The sequence below is a fragment of the Ovis aries genome, chromosome 25 (assembly GCF_016772045.2).
Source record: "Ovis aries strain OAR_USU_Benz2616 breed Rambouillet chromosome 25, ARS-UI_Ramb_v3.0, whole genome shotgun sequence".
Taxonomy (NCBI): domain Eukaryota; kingdom Metazoa; phylum Chordata; class Mammalia; order Artiodactyla; family Bovidae; genus Ovis; species Ovis aries.
The window spans coordinates 13,969,111-13,988,487 of record NC_056078.1 but is presented as its reverse complement, the minus strand read 5'-3'; the positions used below and the strand labels follow the sequence as shown (position 1 = coordinate 13,988,487).

Sequence of the window (19,377 nt, the reverse complement as noted above, 5' to 3'; positions counted from 1 at the left end):
AGGATTCCATTTCTAAGAACAGTGTATGGCTTAAATCAGTAACTGTTACATAGTTCTGTTCCTTCACTTAGCAAAATACTAATCCAGGAGCCTAGAAATAGAAACAAAAATGATCCTGATTACCTCTTTCCCATCACTGCTAGTAACCCAGTCATAGAGTTTTACTTACCATTCCTACAGTTCTGGATTTTGCAGATTATAGAGGGACTAAGAAGAGTTCCACTGAGCTCCTTCTGAGGCTACTTCTGTCAAGGGATCAGTTGGCAAAAACGAATTACCATTCTGGCAGGAATATTGACACTAATCAGGGGAGATAGAGCTGTTATTTGGAGAAGGAAATGGCAACCCACTCCAGTATTCTTGCCTGGGAAGTTCCATGGACAGAGAAGCCTGGCAGGCTGCAGATCATGGGTCGCAGAGAGTCAGACACGACTGAGCGACTAACACACACACAGAGCTGTTATTACACTTAGAAGAAACATACACACACAAAACAAGAAAACCTTTAAAACGTGATATCAATTTGAGTCCAGATATCTTTTTAATCACAATTTTCACCTGTTGAATATTTCCATTAGGGTCTAAGGGTCACTCTGCATATCTAGACCTGTTAAGAACACAGCTGCAAGACACCAAGCATTTGCCTGCATCTTGGGGAATTGGGAAGGGGGAAGAGTAGAAAAAGATCACCAAACTAGCAATAGGAATGATTGGAGATGTCCAAGTTTATGTAAAATTTTAAATTCTTCAGTAATTTATTAAGCAATATAATGATAGATGAATGGAGAAAAACATAGATCAATAGGACACCTGGTTGTATTCAGCACTAACAAGTCCTCACTTTGTTATTCTTGTTTGTCTTAATCTAACTGCCCTGGCTGCCAAGGCCTGTTTTTTCCTAGAGGGTATTAGGATATTGCCTAGCCTCTCCTGTATCTGTTTTGTTTGTTGGTCTCTCCAACTTCATGAGACAATTTCTTGTCTGTTTATCTTCTTCATATTTTAACCCTGGCACCTAGCACACTGCCTGACATGTAGAAGTTTACTGTATTTATAAAATGAATGAGTGACTTACTAATTATAAAGCCATACAGTGGAATGCTATTATATTTAAAATTATGCTCTAGGTGAATAACTAAATTTCATATATTTTTAATTTAAAAAAATCAAGTTACTAAGCAGTAAGTATAGTATAATCTTATTTTGAGGTTTCACCAGAAAGATTAATACATAAATAATAATTCTGGCTGTTTCTAAAACATGGAAGAAGACTGAATAAGTACCATCCGATAGTTTTACCTGTATTTCTCCTTTTATCTGCAATGGCCATGTATTACTTTTTCTTTTAACTGCTAAATTTGTTTTTAATAATAATGATGATGACTTGTGTATTGAGGCGTATTCTTACAGACTTTTGACACATGGAGAAACAGAGAACATCATTTTGTTCATTATTGAAAGTAGAATAACAGTCTTCTTTCTGGGGCTATGGTTCTCAATTTGAGGCAGTTTTGCCTTCTCAAGGGTGATTTGGCAGTGTCTAGAGACATTTTTATTGTAAAATTTGGGCAAAGTATGGGACATGGAACAACAGACTGGTTCCAAATAGGAAAAGGAGTACATCAAGGCTGTATATTGTCACCCTGCTTATTTAACTTCTATGCAGAGTACATCATGAGAAACACTGGGCTGGAAGAAGCACAAGCTGGAATCAAGATTGCTGGGAGAAATATCAATAACCTCAGATATGCAGATGACACCACCATTATGGCAGAAAGTGAAGAGGAACTAAAAAGCCTCTTGATGAAAGTGAAAGAGGAGAGTGAAGAAGTTGGCTTAAAGCTCAACATTCAGAAAACGAAGATCATGGCATCTGGTCCCGTCACTTCATAGGAAATAGATGGGGAAACAGTGGAAACAGTGTCAGACTTTATTTTTTGGGCTCCAAAATCACTGTGGGTGGTGATTGAAGTCATGAAATTAAAAGACACTTGCTCCTTGGAAGGAAAGTTATGACCAACCTAGACAGCATATTCAAAAACAGAGACATTACTTTGCCAACAAAGGTCCATTTAGTCAAGGCTATGGTTTTTCCTGTGGTCATGTATGGATGTGAGAGTTGGACTGTGAAGAAAGCTGAGCACTGAAGAATTGATACTTTTAAACTGTGGTGTTGGAGAAGACTCTTGAGTGTCCCTTGGACTGTAAGGAGATCCCACCTGTCCATCCTAAACGAGATCAGTCCTGGGTGTTCATTGGAAAGACTGATGCTGAAGCTGAAACTCCAATAATTTGGCCACCTCATGCGAAGAGTTGACTCATTGGAAAAGACTCTGATGCTGGGAGGGATTGGGGGCAGGAGAAGAAGGGGATGACAGAGGATGATATGGCTGGATGGCATCACCAACTCAATGGACATGAGTTTGAGTGAACACCAGGAGTTGGTGATGGACAAGGAGGCCTGGTGTGCTGCGGTTCATGGGGTTGCAAAGAGTCGGACATGACTGAGCGACTGAACTGAACTGATAGGGCAGTTGTTGTTGTTCAGTAGCTAAGTCAGGTCCAGCTATTTGTGACCCCATGGACCATAGCACACCAGGCACCTCTGTTCTCCACTATCTCCCGGAGTTTGCTTAAATTCTTTTCCATTGAGTCAGTGATGCCATCTAACCATCTTATCCTCTGTCACCCCTTTCTCCTTTTGCCTTCAGTCTCTCTAGTGAACCTGCTTTTCACACCAGGTGGCCAAAATATTGGAGTTTCAGCCACAGCATTACTCCTTCCAATAAATGAATATTCAGAGTTGATTTCCTTTAGGATTGACTGGTTTAATCTCCTTGCAGTACAGTAGACTCTCAAGAGTCTTATCAGAAGCATCAGTTATTCCGTGCTCAGGCTTTTTATGGTCCAACTCTCATATCTGTACATGACTACTGGAAAAAACACAGCTGACTGGACAGGCTTTTGTTGGCAAAGTGATGCCTCTGCTTTTTAATATGTTGTCTGGATTTGTCATAGCTTGTTTTCCATGAAGCAAGCATTCTTAATTTTGTGTCTTCAGTCACTGTCCACAGTGATTGTAGAGCCCAAGAAAATAAAATCTGTCACTGCTTCCACTTTTTCCACTTCTGTTTGCCATGAAGTGATAGGACAGAATGCCATAATCTTAGTTTTTTGAATCTTGAGATTTAAGCCATCTTTTTCATTCTTTCATCATCATCAAGAGGCTCTTTAGTTCCTCTTCACTTTCTTCCATTAGAGTGGTATCATCTGCATATCTGAGGTTGTTGATGTTTCACCCAGCAGTCTTGATTCCAGCTTGTGATTCATCCTACCCAGGATTTATCATGATGTACTTTGCATGTGAGGTAAATACGCAGGGTGACAATATACAGCCTTGACTTACTCTTTTCCCAATTTGGAACCAGTCCGTTGTTCCATGTCCGGTTCTAACTCTTGCTTTTTTTCCAGCATACAGGTTTCTGAGGAGACAGGTAAGGTGATCTGGTAATCCTATCTCTTTCAGAATTTTCCGGAATTTGTTGTGATCCTCACAGTCAAAGGCTTTAGAGTAGTTAATGAAGCAGAAAGTAGACATTTTTTCTGGAATCCCCTTGCTTTCTCTATGATCCAAAGATATTGACAGTTTGCTCCCCGGGTTTCTCTGCACTATATAAATCCACCTTGTACATATGGACATTCTATTTTTTTCTTTTTTTGACTCTTTTTATAAAAATTTACTTTGTTGCTGAAGGATAATTGTTTTACAGAATTTTGTTGTTTTCTGTCAAACCTCAACATGAATCAGCCATAGGTATACTTACATCCCCACCCTTTTGAACCTCCCTCCCATCTCCTTCCCAATCCCACCCCTCTAGGTAGATACATGCCCCTGTTTGAGTTTCCTGTGCCATACAGCAAATTCCCCTTAGCTATCTATGTTACATATGGTAATAATGTAAGTTTCCATGTTACTCTTCCATACATCTCACCCTCTCCTCTCTCCCCATGTCCATAAGTCTATTCTCTAGGTCTGTTTCTCCACTGTCACCCTGTAAATAATTTCTTCAGTACCAGTTATCTAGATTCTGTATAAGTGCATTCAGTTCAGTTCAGTCACTCAGTCGTGTCCGACTCTTTGCGACCCCATGAATCGCAGCACGCCAGGCCTCCCTGTCCATCACCAACTCCCAGAGTTCACTCAGACTCCCGTCTGTCGAGTCAGTGATGCCATCCAGCCATCTCATCCTCTGTCGTCCCCTTCTCCGCCTGCCCCCAATCCCTCCCAGCATCAGAGCCCTTTCCAATGAGTCAACTCTTCGCATGAGGTGGCCAAAGTACTGGAGTTTCAGCTTTAGTATCATTCCTTCCAAAGAACACCCGGGGCTGATCTCCTTTCGAATGGACTGATTGGATCTCCTTACAGTCCAAGGGATTCTCAAGAGTCTTCACCAACACTACAGTTCAAAAGCATTGGCACTCAGCTTTCTTCACAGTCCAACTCTCACATCTATACATGACCACTGGAAAAACCATAGACTTGACTAAATGTACCTTTGTTGGCAATGTAATATCTCTGCTTTTGAATATGCTGTCTAGGTTGGTCATAACTTTTCTTACAAGGAGTAAGCGTCTTTTAATTTCATGGCTGCAGTCACCATCTGCAGTGATTTTAGAGCCCCAAAAAATAAAGTCTGACACTGTTTCCACTGTTTACCCATCTATTTGCTATGAAGTGACGGGACCAGATGCCATGATCTTCGTTTTCTGAATTTTGAGCTTTAAGCCAACTTTTTCACACTCCTCTTTCACTTTCATCCAGCGGCTTCTTAGTTATGAAATTTATCTTTCTCTTTCTGATGCACTTCACTCTGTGTAATAGGTTCTAGGTTCATCCATCTCATCAGAACTGACTCAAATGCATTCCTTTTTATGGCTAAGTAATATGCAGTCATGAATTTAAAAGACACTTGCTCCTTGGAAGAAAAGTTATGACCAACCTAGACAGCATATTAAAACATAGAGACATTACTTAGCCAACAAAGGTCTGTCTAGTCAAAGCCGTGGTTTATCCAGTAGTCATGTATGGATGTGAGAGTTGGACTATAAAGAAATCTGAGCACCAAAGAATTGATGCTTTTGAACTGTGGTGTTGGAGAAGCCTCTTCAGAGTCCCTTGTACAGCAAGGAGGTCCAACCATTCCATCCTACAAGAAATCAGTCCTGAATATTCATTGGAAGGACTGATGCTGAAGAACTGACTCTGGCCACCTGGTGCGAAGAACTGACTCATTGGAAAAGACCTTGTTGCTGCGAAAGATTGAAGGTGGGAAGAGAAGGGGACAACAGAGGATCAGATGGTTGGGTGGCATCACTGACTCAATGGACGTGGGTTTGAGCAAGCTCCAGGAGTTGGTGACAGGGAAGCCCAGTGTCCTGTGGTCCATGGGGTCGCAAAGAGTAGGACACGACTGAACGACTGAACTGAACTGAACTGAATATTCCACTATGTATGTGTACCACAACTTCTTTATCCATTCATCTGTCGATGGACATCTAGGTTGCTTCCATCTTCTAGCTCTTGAAAATAGTGCAGCAGTGAACAATGGGATACATGTGTCTTTTTCCATTTTGGTTTCCTCAGGGTATATGCCTAGGAGTGGGATTGCTGGGGTATGTGGTGGTTTTATTCCTAGCTTTTTAAGGAATCTCCATACCCTCTTCCATAGTGGCTGTATCAATTTACATGCCCACCAAGAGTGCAAGAGCATTCCCTTTTCTCCATGCCCTCTCCAGCATTTATTGTTTGTAGACATTTTGATGATGGCCATTCTGCTCAGTGTGAGGTGATACCTCATTGTGTTTTGATTTGCATTTCTCTAATAAAGAGTGATGTTGAGTATCTTTTCATGTCTTTTGTAGCCATCTGTATGTCTTCTTTGGAGAAATGTCTGTTTAGGTCGCTTTCCCACTCTTGGACTGGGTTTTCTGTTTTTCTGGCATTGAGTTGTATGAGCTGCTTGTATATTTTGGAAATAAATCCTTTGCAGTTCTTTCATTGGCTATTATTTTCTCCCATTCTGAGGGCTGTCTTTTCACCTTGCCTGTAGTTTCCTTTGCTGTGAAAAAGCTTTTAAGTTTAATCAGGTCCCAGTTGTTTACTTTTGTTTTTATTTCCATTACTCTAGGAGGTGGGTCATAGAGGATCTTGCTTTATGTCATCGAGTGTTCTGCCTATGTTTCCCTCTAAGGATTTTGTAGTTTCTGGTCTTACATTTAGGTCTTTAATCCATTTTGAGTTTACCTTTGTGTATGGCATTAGGAAGTGTTTTAATTTCATTCTTTTACATGGAGCTGTCCAGTTTTCCCAGCCTCATTTCTTGAAGAGGCTGTCTTTGCCCCATTGTGCATTCTTGCCTCCTCTATCAAAAATAAGGTACCCATAGGTGCATGGGTTTATTTCTGGGCTTTCTAGCTTGTTCCATTGGTCTATATTTCTGTTTCTGTGCCAGGACCATGCTGTCTAATGACTGTAGCTTTGTAGTATAATCTGAAGTCAGGAAGGTTGATTCCTCCAGATCCATTCTTCTTTCTCAAGACTGCTTTGTCTATGTGGGGTCTTTTGTGTTTCCATATGAATTGTGAAATTTTTTCTTCTAGTTCTGTGAAAAATATCATTGGTAATTTGACAGGGATCACATTGAATCTATAGATTGCATTTGGTAGCATAGTCATTTTCACAATATTGATTCTTCCTACCCAGGAACATGGAATATCTCTCCATCTGTTTACATCATCTTTGGTTTCTTTCATCAGTGTCTTATAATTTTCTGTGTACAGTTCTTTTGTCTCCTTAGGTAAGTTTGTTCCTAGATATTGAATTCTTTTTGTTGCAATGGAGAATGGGATTGATTCCTTAATTTCTCCTTCTGATTTTTCATTGGTGGTATATAGAAATGCACGTGATTTCTGTGTGTTGATTCTGTATCCTGCAACTTCTCTAAATTCACTGATCAGTTCTAATAATTTTCTGATACTATCTTTAGGGTTTTCTAAGTATAGTATCATGTCATCTGCAAACAGTGAGAGCTTTACTTCTTCTTTTCCAATCTGTATTCTTTTATTTCTTTTTCTTCTCTGATTGCTCTAGCTAGGACCTCCAGAACTAGGCTGAATAATAGTGGTGACAGTGGACACCCTTGTCTTGTTCCTGATCTTAGGGGGAATGCTTTCAGTTTTTCACCATTGAGAATAATGTTTGCTGTTAGGCTTATCATATATGGCCTTTACTATGTTGAGGTAGCAGCAGCAGCAGCAGCATGTTGAGGCAGCTTCCTTCTATGCCCATTCTTTAAAGAGTGTTAATCATCAGTGGGTGCAGAATTTTGTGAAAGGCTTTTTCTGTGTCTGTTGAGATTCAGTCAGTGACTCAGTTCAGTCACTCAGTCATGTCTGACTCTTTGCGACCCCATGAATCAAAGACGCCTGGCCTCCCTGTCCATCACCAGCTCCCAGAGTCCACCCAAACCCACGTCCATTGAGTCAGTGATGCCATCCAACTGTCTCATCCTCTGTCGTCCCCTTGCCCTCCTACACTCAATCTTTCCCAGCATCAGGGTCTTTTCCAATGAGTCAGCTCTTCACATCAGGTGGCCTAAGTATTTGAGTTTCAGCTTCAGCATTAGTCCTTCCGATGAACACCTAGGACTGATCTCCTTTAGAATGGACTGGTTGGTTCTCCTTGCAGTCCAAGGGACTCTAAAGAGTCTTCTCCAACACCACAGTTCAAAAGTGTCAATTCTTGTCTGCTCAACTTTCTTTATAGTCCAACTCTCACATCCATATGACCACTGGAAAACCATAGTCTTGACTAGATGGACCTTTGTTGGCAAAGTAATGTCTTTGCTTTTGAATATGCTGTCTAGGTTGGTCATACCTTTCCTTCCAAGCAGTAAGCGTCTTTCAATTTCATGGCTGCAGCCACCATCTGCAGTGATTTTGGAGCCCAGAAAAATAAAGTTGGCCACTATTTCCACTGTTTCCCCATCTATTTGCCATGAAATGATGGGACCGGATACCATGATCTTCATTTTCTGAATGTTGAGTTTTAAGCCAACTTTTTCACTCTCCTCTTTCACTTTCATCGAGAGACTCTTTAGTTCTTCTTCACTTTCTGCCATAAGGGTGGTGTCATCTGCATATCTGAGGTTATTGATATTTCTCCCGCCATCTTGATTCCAGCTTGTGCTTCTTCCAGCCCAGCGTTTCTCATGATGTACTCTGCATATAAGTTATATAAGCAGGGTGATAGTATACAGTCTTGACGTACTCCTTTTCCTATTTGGAACCAGTCTGTTGTTCCATGTCCAGTTCTAACTGTTGCTTCCTGACCTGCATACAGATTTCTCAAGAGGCATGTTAGGTGGTCTGGTATTCCCATCTCTTTCAGAATTTTCCACAGTTTATTGTGATCCACACAGTCAAAGGCTTTGATATAGTCAATAAAGCAGAAATAGATGTTTTTCTGGAACTCTCTTGCTTTTTCCATGATCCAGCGGATGTTGGCAATTTGATCTCTGGTTCCTCTGCCTTTTCTAAAACCAGCTTGAACATCCGGAGGTTCATTTTTCACGTATTGCTGAAACCTGTCTTGCAGAATTTCAAGTATTACTTTATTGTTGAGATTATTGTATGGTTTATATCTTTCAACTTGTTAACATGATGTTTCACATTGATTGATTTGCATATATTGAAGAATCTTTGCATTCCTGGAATAAACCCTACTTGATCATGATGTGTGAGCTTTTTGATGGCGTTGCTGAATTCTGTTTGGTTAACTTTTGTTGAGGATTTTTGCATCTATGTTCATCAGTGATATTGGCCTGTGGTTTTCTTTTTTGTGTGTTGTCTTTGTCTGCCTTTGGTATCAGGGTGTTGGTGGCCTCCTAGAATGAGTTTGGAAGTGTTCCTTCCTCTGTAATTTTTTGAAAAAGTTTTCAATAGATAGGCATTACCTCTTTTCTAAATGTTTGATAGAATTCTCCTGCGAAGCCATCTGGTCCTGGGCTTTTGTTTCCTGAGAGATTTTTGATCACAGCTTCATTTCAGTGCATAATTTCTATTTCTTCCTGGTTCAGTCTTGGAAGATTGAACTTTTCTAAGAATCTGTCCATTTCTTCCAGGTTATCTGTTTTATTGCCACATCACTGTTCATAATAGTCTCTTGTAATCCTTTGTATTTCTACCTTGTGTATTGTAACCCCTCCTTTTTCATTTCTAATTTTGTTGATTTGATTCTTCTCTCTTTTTTTCTTGATGAGTCTGGCTGAAGGTTTGTCAATTTTGCTTATCTTCTCAAGTATTAATCTTTACCATTATTTATTTCGTTTTCGTTTGTTTCTGCTCGGATTTTATGATTTCTTTCCTTCTGCTAACTTTGGGGTTTTGTTCTTCTTCTTTCCCAGTTGATTTAGGTATAAAGTTAGGTTGTCTATTCGATGTTTTTCTTGTTTCTGGAGGTAGGATTTTGTTGCCATCAACTTCCCTCTTAGGACTGCTTTTGCTCCATCCCATAGGCTTTGAGTTGCATTTCATTTTCTTTTGTTTCTAGAAATTTTTTGATTTCCCCTCTGATTTCTTCCGTAACCTCTTGGTTATTTAGAAACTTCTTGTTAATCGCCATGTGTTTGTGTGATTTACAGGGTTTTTTTTTTCTCTTGTAATTGATATCTAGTCTCATAGTGTTGTGGTCAGAGAAGATGCTTGATACGATTTCAATTTTCTTAAATTTATGGAGGTTTGACCTGTGACCCAAGATGTGGTCTATCCTGGAGGAAGTCCCATGTGCACTGAGAAGAAGCTGTATTCTTGTGCTTTTGAATGGAATGCCCTGAAGATATCAATGAGATCCATCTCATCTAATGTATCATCTAAGGCTGTGTTTCCTTATTAATTTTCTGTTTTGATCATCTGTCCATTGGTGTGAGTGGGGTGTTAAAGTCTCCTACTACTACTGTGTTACTGTCACTTTCTCCTTTTGGGTCTGTTAGTGCTTGTCCTATGTATTGAGGTGCTCCTATGTTGGGTGCATAGATATTTACAATTGTTATATCTTCTTCTTGGATTGACCCCTTGGTCATTATGTAGTGTCCTTCCTTATCTCTTGTAATCATCTTTATTTTAAGGTGTATTTTGTCTGATACAAGGATTGCTTCTCTAGCTTTCTTTTGCTTCCCATTTGCATGGAATATTTTTTTCCATACTCTCACTTTCAGTCTATATGTGTCTTGAGGTCTGAAGTGGGTTTCTTGTAGGCAACATATATATGGGTCTTGTTTTTGTATCCATTCATCCAGTCTGTGTCTTTTGGTTGGAGCATTTAATCCACTTACATTTAAAGTAATTATTGATATAGATGTTCCTGTTGCCATTTTCTCTATTGTTTGGGGTTGATTTAGTAGATCTTTTTTCTTCTCTTGTATTTCTTGGCTATATAAGTCCCTTTAACATTTGTTGTAAAGCTGGTTTGGTGGTACTGAATTCTCTTAACTTTTACTTGTCTGAAAAGTTTTTATTTCTCCACCAATTTTGAATGAGATCCTTGCTGGGTACAGTAATCTTGGTTGTATATGTTTCCCTTTCAGTACTTTAAATATATCCTGCCATTCCCTCCTGGCCTGCGGTGTTTCTGCTGAAAGATCAGCTGTTAAGCGTACGGGGTTTCCCTTGTATGTTACTGGTTGCTTCTCCCTTGCTGCTTTTAATATTCTTTCTTTGGGGTTAGTCTTTGTTAGTTTGATTAGTATGTGTCTTGGCATGTTTCTCCTTGGGTTTATCCTGTATGGGACCCTTTGTGCCTCTTGGCCTTGATTGACCATTTCCTTTTCCATGTTGGGGAAAGTTTCAACTATAATCTCTTCAAAATTTTTCTCTTACCCTTTCTTTTTCTCTTCTTCTTCTGGGACCCCTATAATTCGAATGTTGGTGTGTTTGATACTGTCCCAGAGGTCTCTGAGACTATCCTCGGTTCTTTTCATTCTTTTTACTTTATTCTGCTCTTCAGAAGTTAGGTCCACCATTTTATCTTCCAGCTCACTGATTCGTTCTTCTGCTTCAGATACTCTGCTTTTGATTTCTTCTGGAGTATTTTTAATTTCATTAATTGTGTTGTCTCTGTGTGTTTATTCTTTAATTCTTCTAGGTCTTTGTTAATTGATTCTTGCATTTTCTCCATTTTGTTCTCAAGGTTTTTGATCATCTTTACTATCATTATTCTGAATTCTTTTTCAGATAGGTTGCCTATTTCCTCTTCATTTATTTGGACTTCTGTGTTTCTACTTTGTTCCTTAATTGTGTAGTATTTCTCTGCCTTTTCATTTTTCTTTTTTTTAACTTATTGTGTTTGAGGTCTCCTTTACCCAGGCTTCATGGTTGAATTATTTCTTCCTTTTCTTTCTGCCCTCCTAATGTTGGCCCAGTAGTTTGCATAAGTTTCATATATTTTGTTTGCTTGTTTGGTTTTTGTTCCTCTGATGGGCAAGGCTGAGTGAGGTGGTGATCCTGTCTGCTAATGATTGGGTTTGTATTTTGTTTTGTTTGTTGTTTAGATGAGGTGTCCTGCACAGGGTGCTAGTGGTGTTTGGGTGATGCCGGGTGTTGTATTCCAGTGGTTTCCTTTGTGTGAGACTCACTATTTGATACCCCCTAGGGTTAGTTCTCTGGCAGTCTAGGGTCTTGGAGTCAGTGCTTCCACTCCAAATGTCAGGGCTTGATCTCTGCTATGTTATCTTGAGCAAACTTCTTAATGTTGCTAAACCTCAGCTTCATCAGAAGCAAAGCACAGACTGAAAACATCACCTACTTTTTCTTTCGGTCCTCAGTTGCCAAAGCATTAACGAAGTCTGCTTTTGGGAGAATTCCAATTCAGTGGTTTTTTTTTTTTTTTTTTTCTTCCATGAGGCACTCTACACAGCCGCTCATGATTATGTTGCCAGTGGCTTTGCATAACTTGGTTTCCTTGGCTGGACTCACCTCTCTGGAGACTGGGCAGGCTTGGGTTCCAAGGCTGGATTGTTGTGGGGCTCAGCATCCTGGGAGGATGTTGCAGCCTGTGCGACCCCACAATGTTTCTGGAGTGCCTCTTGCCCTATGCAGGAGCCCTCAGTCTATCTCACACTGAACCCTGGATCCAGGAAACAGACTTTAGTGCTTTGCCTCCTATCTTCTTCCTGATTGATCTCTCAGTAAAACTCTTTTCTCAAAAGCCTATCACAATATTGGCCTCTCTCACTGATTTTATTTTGTGATTAGTTCTTCCTGAGTGCAGGGGTGTTCTGTATTACCAGCATTATATGTCTATGTACTTATTAGTACAGGTCTGCACATTAAGGATTGGAGAAGGAAATAGCAACCCACTCCAGTGTTCTTGCCTGGAGAATCCCAGGGACGGCAGAGCCTGGTGGGCTGCCGTCTGTGGGGTCGCACAGAGTCGGACACAACTGAAGCGACTTAGCAGCTTAGCAGTAGCATATTAAGGCTCCTAGAAAATATCGGTTTAATGGCGGAAAGAAAGTACAGAGGAAGGAAAGGAGGAACCAGGCAAAGATTCAAATCCAGTTTTGTGAGAGTCTGAGGGCCGAGCCACTTCTAATTTCCCATACTACCATTACCATGTTGTTGCATCCCATCCAGTAGACTGTGGTCTACTTGAGTACAAGGCTAACATTTCATTTGTCTTTACATCACCAGTGCTATGTAAAGTGGCTTCACATATAGTATATGATAGACATTTGTGGAACTGATTAGCAAAATCAAGAGAACCACCTAATCATTTAAAGTGAGTGGAGACTGAGTAATGAGACCATGCCAGGGGATGTTAGTGAATTATATGTGGCACTGAGCCTCCTCTCTGAAACTGTCCTTTATAAGTAACTGTCCTTCTCTTAGCATCATAGGGGAAAAAAGCTCATCTGGTCTCTTAACCACAATGGAGTGTAACAAAAACTGACAATAAGTGGGTTCTCTGTATGCTGGTCTTCTTCTGTCTTCCCCTGACTTGGCTGAGAGCTGGGCTAACACACAATGGAGCTTGCTCTCCCTAGTCCTTCCTCTGTGACTTTTCTGCTGAGCTGCCATGCCCCTTTCTAATGTTTCTTTTCTCTTTCCCTTTCACTTAACTCAGCTTTTATGTATATGTCCATCACTGACTCTCTAACTACCAGTTAGGATGGCCTGGCTGTTTTCTGACTTTCAAAGGAAGCTGCCTGCTCTGAATGTGTGACATTAGAGAATGGGTTTGATAAGTCCTTAAGAACAGTTGTTTATATTCTTTCAAAATTTCCTGGGTAATAAACAGCTGTTTGAAAGTGAAAGGTAAAGTGGTATTTCATCAGCTTGTTCTCTGCTATTCCTGTGATGGCTCAAATCATATAACATTGCATTTCAACCTTTGTAAGGAGATCTCACCAGTCCAGGGCTACTGAGTGGGCTGAGTCACTTGCTTCCCTACTCAGTACCCAGGGCCCTACTCAATTCTAGCCCAGTTGGAACTCCACTGGTTGAATCTTTGAAACTCTGAGGCTGATTGAAACTTCTAAGCCAACAAAAAGAGGCAAAGGGCCTTTGTACTTCAGCAAGGAAATGTTCCAGTTCTTTTGCACTTTCCTAATGAAGGCTGGCCCAGCAGCCCTAGTGTCCCTGGCACACAGAGGGGGGTTGTAGGCAATAAAGGGGATTTGACTCTTTGGGGTCACTCCTCTCTTCCCAGGACTTTTACAGATGGCTTTCCAGCCATTGAGAGGTTCACTGCTCATTCACATTCCACAGCTTTGAATCTTGGGAAAAAAAGTGTGTGTATTGATGAACTGCATCAGATGTTCCAATGCATCTCACACATGCCATGTCTCATTTACATCAATCCCTATCTAACTTCATTAATTTAGGTCACTTGACTGGGCTTATAGGGATGTCAGTCTGCCATCTCAAACTTAATTTGTAAATTACAGGCTAGGAAGATATAAACTGTTCATCACTGTTGTTATTGCTGGAGTGAGTTAAAGTGCTTCACAGTATGAATTCAGGTATTAATTCTAGTACAATACAATGCCTCCAGTAAGCTGCATGAAGGGAGTTTTACTTTTCCTCCTGACATAATTTTAGAAAATGTGACATTTTAAAAATCCCAGGGCAAAAGTTGCAAATTCCATCATGACTAGTTTTGTTAGATATCTGGATGTGGAAACTGAGGTAAGTAGAATTGCAAACAGCAGCCCTGGAAGGAACTTTGTGATTTGATCCTCAATCCTTGACTGTATAAATAAGCTATCAGGGACCTAGAGTAATTACTGGATATGACTCAGCTCATAAGATGACAACAGTGTCCTCCTGATCATCAGTTAGAAATCTCCAAATATGCTAAATCCATTAGAATAATTATGGTACAGCATCTGAGTTGGCAATGAAAGAATGCAATGTAAAAGACTGTTCTGATACCACTTAGAAGCATCTGGCCCTAATCAGACTTCAATTTTAGACACAGTCCTACCTAAAGCTTCCTATAATTAATTACATCAGAAGACAAAGAGTTATTTTTATGCAGAAAAAATTGGACTCAAGTAAAAGTTATTTTTAACACTTCATCTAATTATAAAGCTGAGCACAGTACCATGACTATTGAAACATGCTACAGATATAACAAAGAGAGTGAACAGAAATGAAAGATGATCTTGACTAGCTGCCAAGGTAAGCAAAGATGAGGGGAATGATTCTCTTGATCAGAGGGGAAAGTTAGGAAGCAGTAATTTCTTTTCAGAATGTTTACATACTGTGTTTGGTTAGATATTTTATTATGGGTTCATGTTAACTATGATACTGATTATTCCTTAGCATCATGCAGCTCATCTGAGCAATGAAGTGCATTTTTATTGCAAGTAAACTTCAAGGAATATAGTCTCCCACTGAGAAAATAAACAGACAAACTTATTATTGGGTCAGGGAATGTGAATTTGAGCTAACAGATAAAGAATCTAGACTTAGGTCCATATTCTTTCAGGCAATGTTTTCCTTCCCTGGGATAACACAAAACTGCATTATCATTGAGGAGGGAAATAGTAGCATTGATAAAAGAAGACCTAGGCAGAAACAATACCTTTTAAAAAGTGAAGCAAAAAAAAAATCTGTATGATGAAAGAGAGCTCATAAGTCAGTCAACTATTTTGAGTTTTTGAAAAACACAAAGAACTCTGGTTTATTTTTTTTATTTTTATTTTACTGTATTTTACTTTACAATACTGTATTGGTTTTGGCATACATTGACATGAATCTGCCATGGGTGTACATAAGCTCTCAAACATGAACCCCCCGCCCACCTCCCACCCCACATCATCCCTCCAGATCATCCCCGTGCACCAGCCCCAAGCATCCTGTATCCTGCATCAAACATAGATTGGCGATTCGTTTCTTACATGATAGTATACATGTTTCAATGCCATTCTCCCAAATCATCCCACCCTCTCCCTCTCCCTCTGAGTCCAAAGGTCTGCTCTACACATCTGTGTCTCTTTTGCTGTCTTGCATACAGGGTCATCATTACCATCTTTCTAAATTCCATATATATGTGTTAGTATACTGTATTGGTGTTTTTCTTTCTGGCTTACTTCACTCTGTATAATCGGCTCCAGTTTCATCCATCTCATTAGAACTGATTCAAATGTATTCTTTTTAATGGCTGAGTAATACTCCATTGTGTATATATACCACAGTTTTCTTATCCATTCATCTGTTGATGGACATCTAGGTTGTTTCCATGTCCTGGCTATTATAAACAGTGCTGCGATGAACATTGGGGTACATGTGTCTCTTTCTATTCTGGTTTCCTCAGTGAGTATGCCCAGCAGTGGGATTGCTGGGTCATATGGCAGTTCTATTTGCAAATTTTTAAGGAATCTCCACACTGTTTTCCATAGTGGCTGTACTAGTTTGCATCCCCACCAATAGTGTAAGGGGGTTCCCTTTTCTCCACACCCTCTCCAGCATTTATTGCTTGCAGACTTTTGGATCGCAGACATTCTGACTGGTGTGAAGTGGTACCTCATTGTGGTCTTGATTTGCATTTCTCTAATAATGAGTGACATTGAGCATCTTTTCATGTGTTTGTTAGCCATCCGTATGTCTTCTTTGGAGAAATGTCTATTTAGTTCTTTGGCCCATTTTTTGATTGGGTCGTTTATTTTTCTGGAATTGAGCTGCATTAGTTGCTTGTATATTTTTGAGATTAGTTGTTTGTCAGTTGCTTCATTTGCTATTATTTTCTCCCATTCAGAAGGCTGTCTTTTCACCTTGCTTATAGTTTCCTTTGTTGTGCAGAAGCTTTTAATTTTAATTAGATCCCATTTGTTTATTTTTGCTTTTATTTAAAATACTTAGGAATATATATACCTAAAGAAACTAAAGACCTATATATAGAAAACTATAAAACTGATGAAAAAAAATCAAAGAGGACACTAATAGATGGAGAAATATACCATATTCATGGATCAGAAGAATCAATATAGTGAAAATGAGTATACTACCCAAAGCAATCTACAGATTCAATGCAATCCCTATCAAGCTACCAGCGGTATTTTTCACAGAACTAGAACAAATAATTTCACAATTTGTGTGGAAATACAAAAAATCTCGAATAGCCAAAGCAATCTTGAGGAAGAAGAATGGAACTGGAGGAATCGACTTGCCTGACTTCAGGCTCTACTACAAAGCCACAGTCATCAAGACAGTATGGTACTGGCACAAAGACAGAAATATAGATCAATGGAACAAAATAGAAAGCCCAGAGATAAATCCACACACCTATGGACACTTTATCTTTGACAAAGGAAGCAAGAATATACAATGGAGTAAAGACAATCTCTTTAACAAGTGGTGCTGGGAAAACTGGTCAACCACTTGTAAAAGAATGAAACTAGATCACTTTCTAACACCACACACAAAAATAAACTCAAAATGGATTAAAGATCTAAATGTAAGACCAGAAACTATAAAACTCCTAGAGGAGAACATAGGCAAAACACTCTCAGACATAAATCACAGCAGGATCCTCTATGATCCACCTCCCAGAATACTGGAAATAAAAGAAATCTGGTTTAGAGAAAAACTTCAGCTTACTCTCAACTCTCAATTACCTGTAGCAGGTTGAATAGATTTAATTTATCTAGTTTCTTTCTAATACACTGCTGCTGAGAAGCAGTCTGCCTACAAATCACAATCTTTCTAAACCTCAATTTCCTCATCCACTAAATAGTATAAATCAAGGTTATTCAGCATGAGAGGTAAGTGTAAAAAGCTAAACCACAATAAACAGTAATTTTAAATTAAAAAAAAATTAAAAACCGTTTGATGAACAGACTGTTTTCTAAGACTCTGAACTGTCAGTATAGTTTCATTGTCTCTGGAAGTGGTGGGAAGAACAGTTATTTTCTTATTCATTTAGTTACCCTTGCTGCCCAAGGAACAAACAACTTGAAAAAAGATATCTCTACTCAAGATGAGGGTTTGCACTAGTCCAAGATATATTACTCACTGGAAAATGGAAGAGGGAGAAAGAGGTTGGAGCAAGTAATTTTCATGCTGTGAGCTAAAAACTTACTGTACTCTCAGTTTGACAGATCACCAGAGCTTCAGACATGGTTGTGTATAAATATGTTGTTATATAATTATAAATACCAGTGGCCAGTTGAGCAGGCGGGTAAAAGGCATCACTCCACGAGCATGGACATTTTTATTTTGCTTTAAGTTCTTATTATTGTGCAGCCATTATGTGTTCAACATACACATATTGTTTAGGTGTGTATGTTTAGGTGTGTACTTTATATAACCCACCTGATTTAATTCTTGTCATTATACTATGGAAAGAATATTATTCTAATTTTTCATGTGAGGGAACTAACACTGAGGCTAACCTGGATTCATGAGCAATTTTACAATGTAAAGCAGAGGTAGGTAGGCCAGTCAGGACTCCTTTGCATTAATCTAGTTGAGAGGAATTATTGGTCTGTGAGAAGGGAAAGTAGTTAATCTTTTGGAAAGATTCTACGATGTTGTTTTTGCCCTCAATATCATTTTACAGATGTCAATTAATCCAGTTAAATTGCAACAGAATGTGCAAACATGTTTTTATGACTCATCTGGATCATATCTTGTACTTTCCCTTTAATAAATATGATTTATAAATACATTAAAAGCACTTGAATTCAGAGAGAATCTCCAAACCCCCACCTAGTCTCTATTTTAAACATCTTTAGATAGTCAAATTGAGAAATCTGCCTTGCAAATTGTTTTGCATCCTGACTGCCAGGACTTGCTTTTGGAAATCTGAATAAAACTCAGTCTTTGGTAGGTGAGCATTATGTAGGCTCTGAAGGGATCACTATTATCTACTTAATGAAGATATCCAATATAACATTGTTTTATTTAGCTGTTTCTTTTATACTCCCTCTTCTCTATACTAAAACATGTATACAAGAAAGCATAAAATAGAATATATTTAAAATATATATTTCTCTGAACTCCATTTTGAAAAAAAATGTATGACTTATCTGTGAGTTATACGGTTGGCCACAAAAAATATTTTCTTCACTCACCTGATGCTAAAGTCATTCTGCCCTCAAACAGGCTTCCAGTATCAAGAAGCCACTTTGAGAGCAGAATGACTTTAGCATCAGGTGTGTGAAGGAAATAATTTAGAGTGAAGTTTCTCAAACTTGACACTCCAAATGTCATTTTGGACAAGACAATTCCCTGCTGTGGGGAGTTAGTTGTCCTATGCATTGTAAGATGTTCAGCAACATCCCTGACCTCTCCACAATAAATGTCGGGGGCAAACGCCCCCTCCCCTTCAGTGATCACAGCCTAGTCATGGCAAACGGGCTTGCATAACTCAATGAAAGTATGAGCCATGCCATGCAGGGCTGATGGATTGGTCATAGTGAAGAGTCCTGACAAAACACGGTGCTCTGGACGAGGAAATGGCAAACCACTCCAGTATTTTTGCTGGGAGAACCCCATGAACAGTATGAAAAGGCAAAAATATATGACACCAGAACTTGAGTCCCCCAGGTTGGAAGGTGTCCAATATGCTACTGGGCAAGTGCTGTAGGCAATTACTAATAGCTCCAGAAAGAATGAATCAGCTGGGCCAAAGCTGAAATGATGCTTAGTTGTGGATGTGTCTGGTAGAGAAAAAAAGACCAACGCTATAAAGAACAATACTGCATAGGAACCTGGAAGGTTAGGTCCATGAATTAAGATATATTGGATGTGGCCAAGCATGATATGGGAAGAGTGAACATCAACATCTTAAGAATCAGGGAACTAAATAAATGG

General features: G+C 39.4%; 1 long non-coding RNA gene across 2 annotated transcripts in view; it reads left to right on the top strand.

Annotated features, from left to right (window-relative positions):
* LOC132658624 (uncharacterized) overlaps window positions 1–19,377 on the top strand; it is a 405,911-nt gene that overhangs the window by 126,688 nt on the left and 259,846 nt on the right. The gene's annotated exons all lie outside the window — the stretch shown is intronic.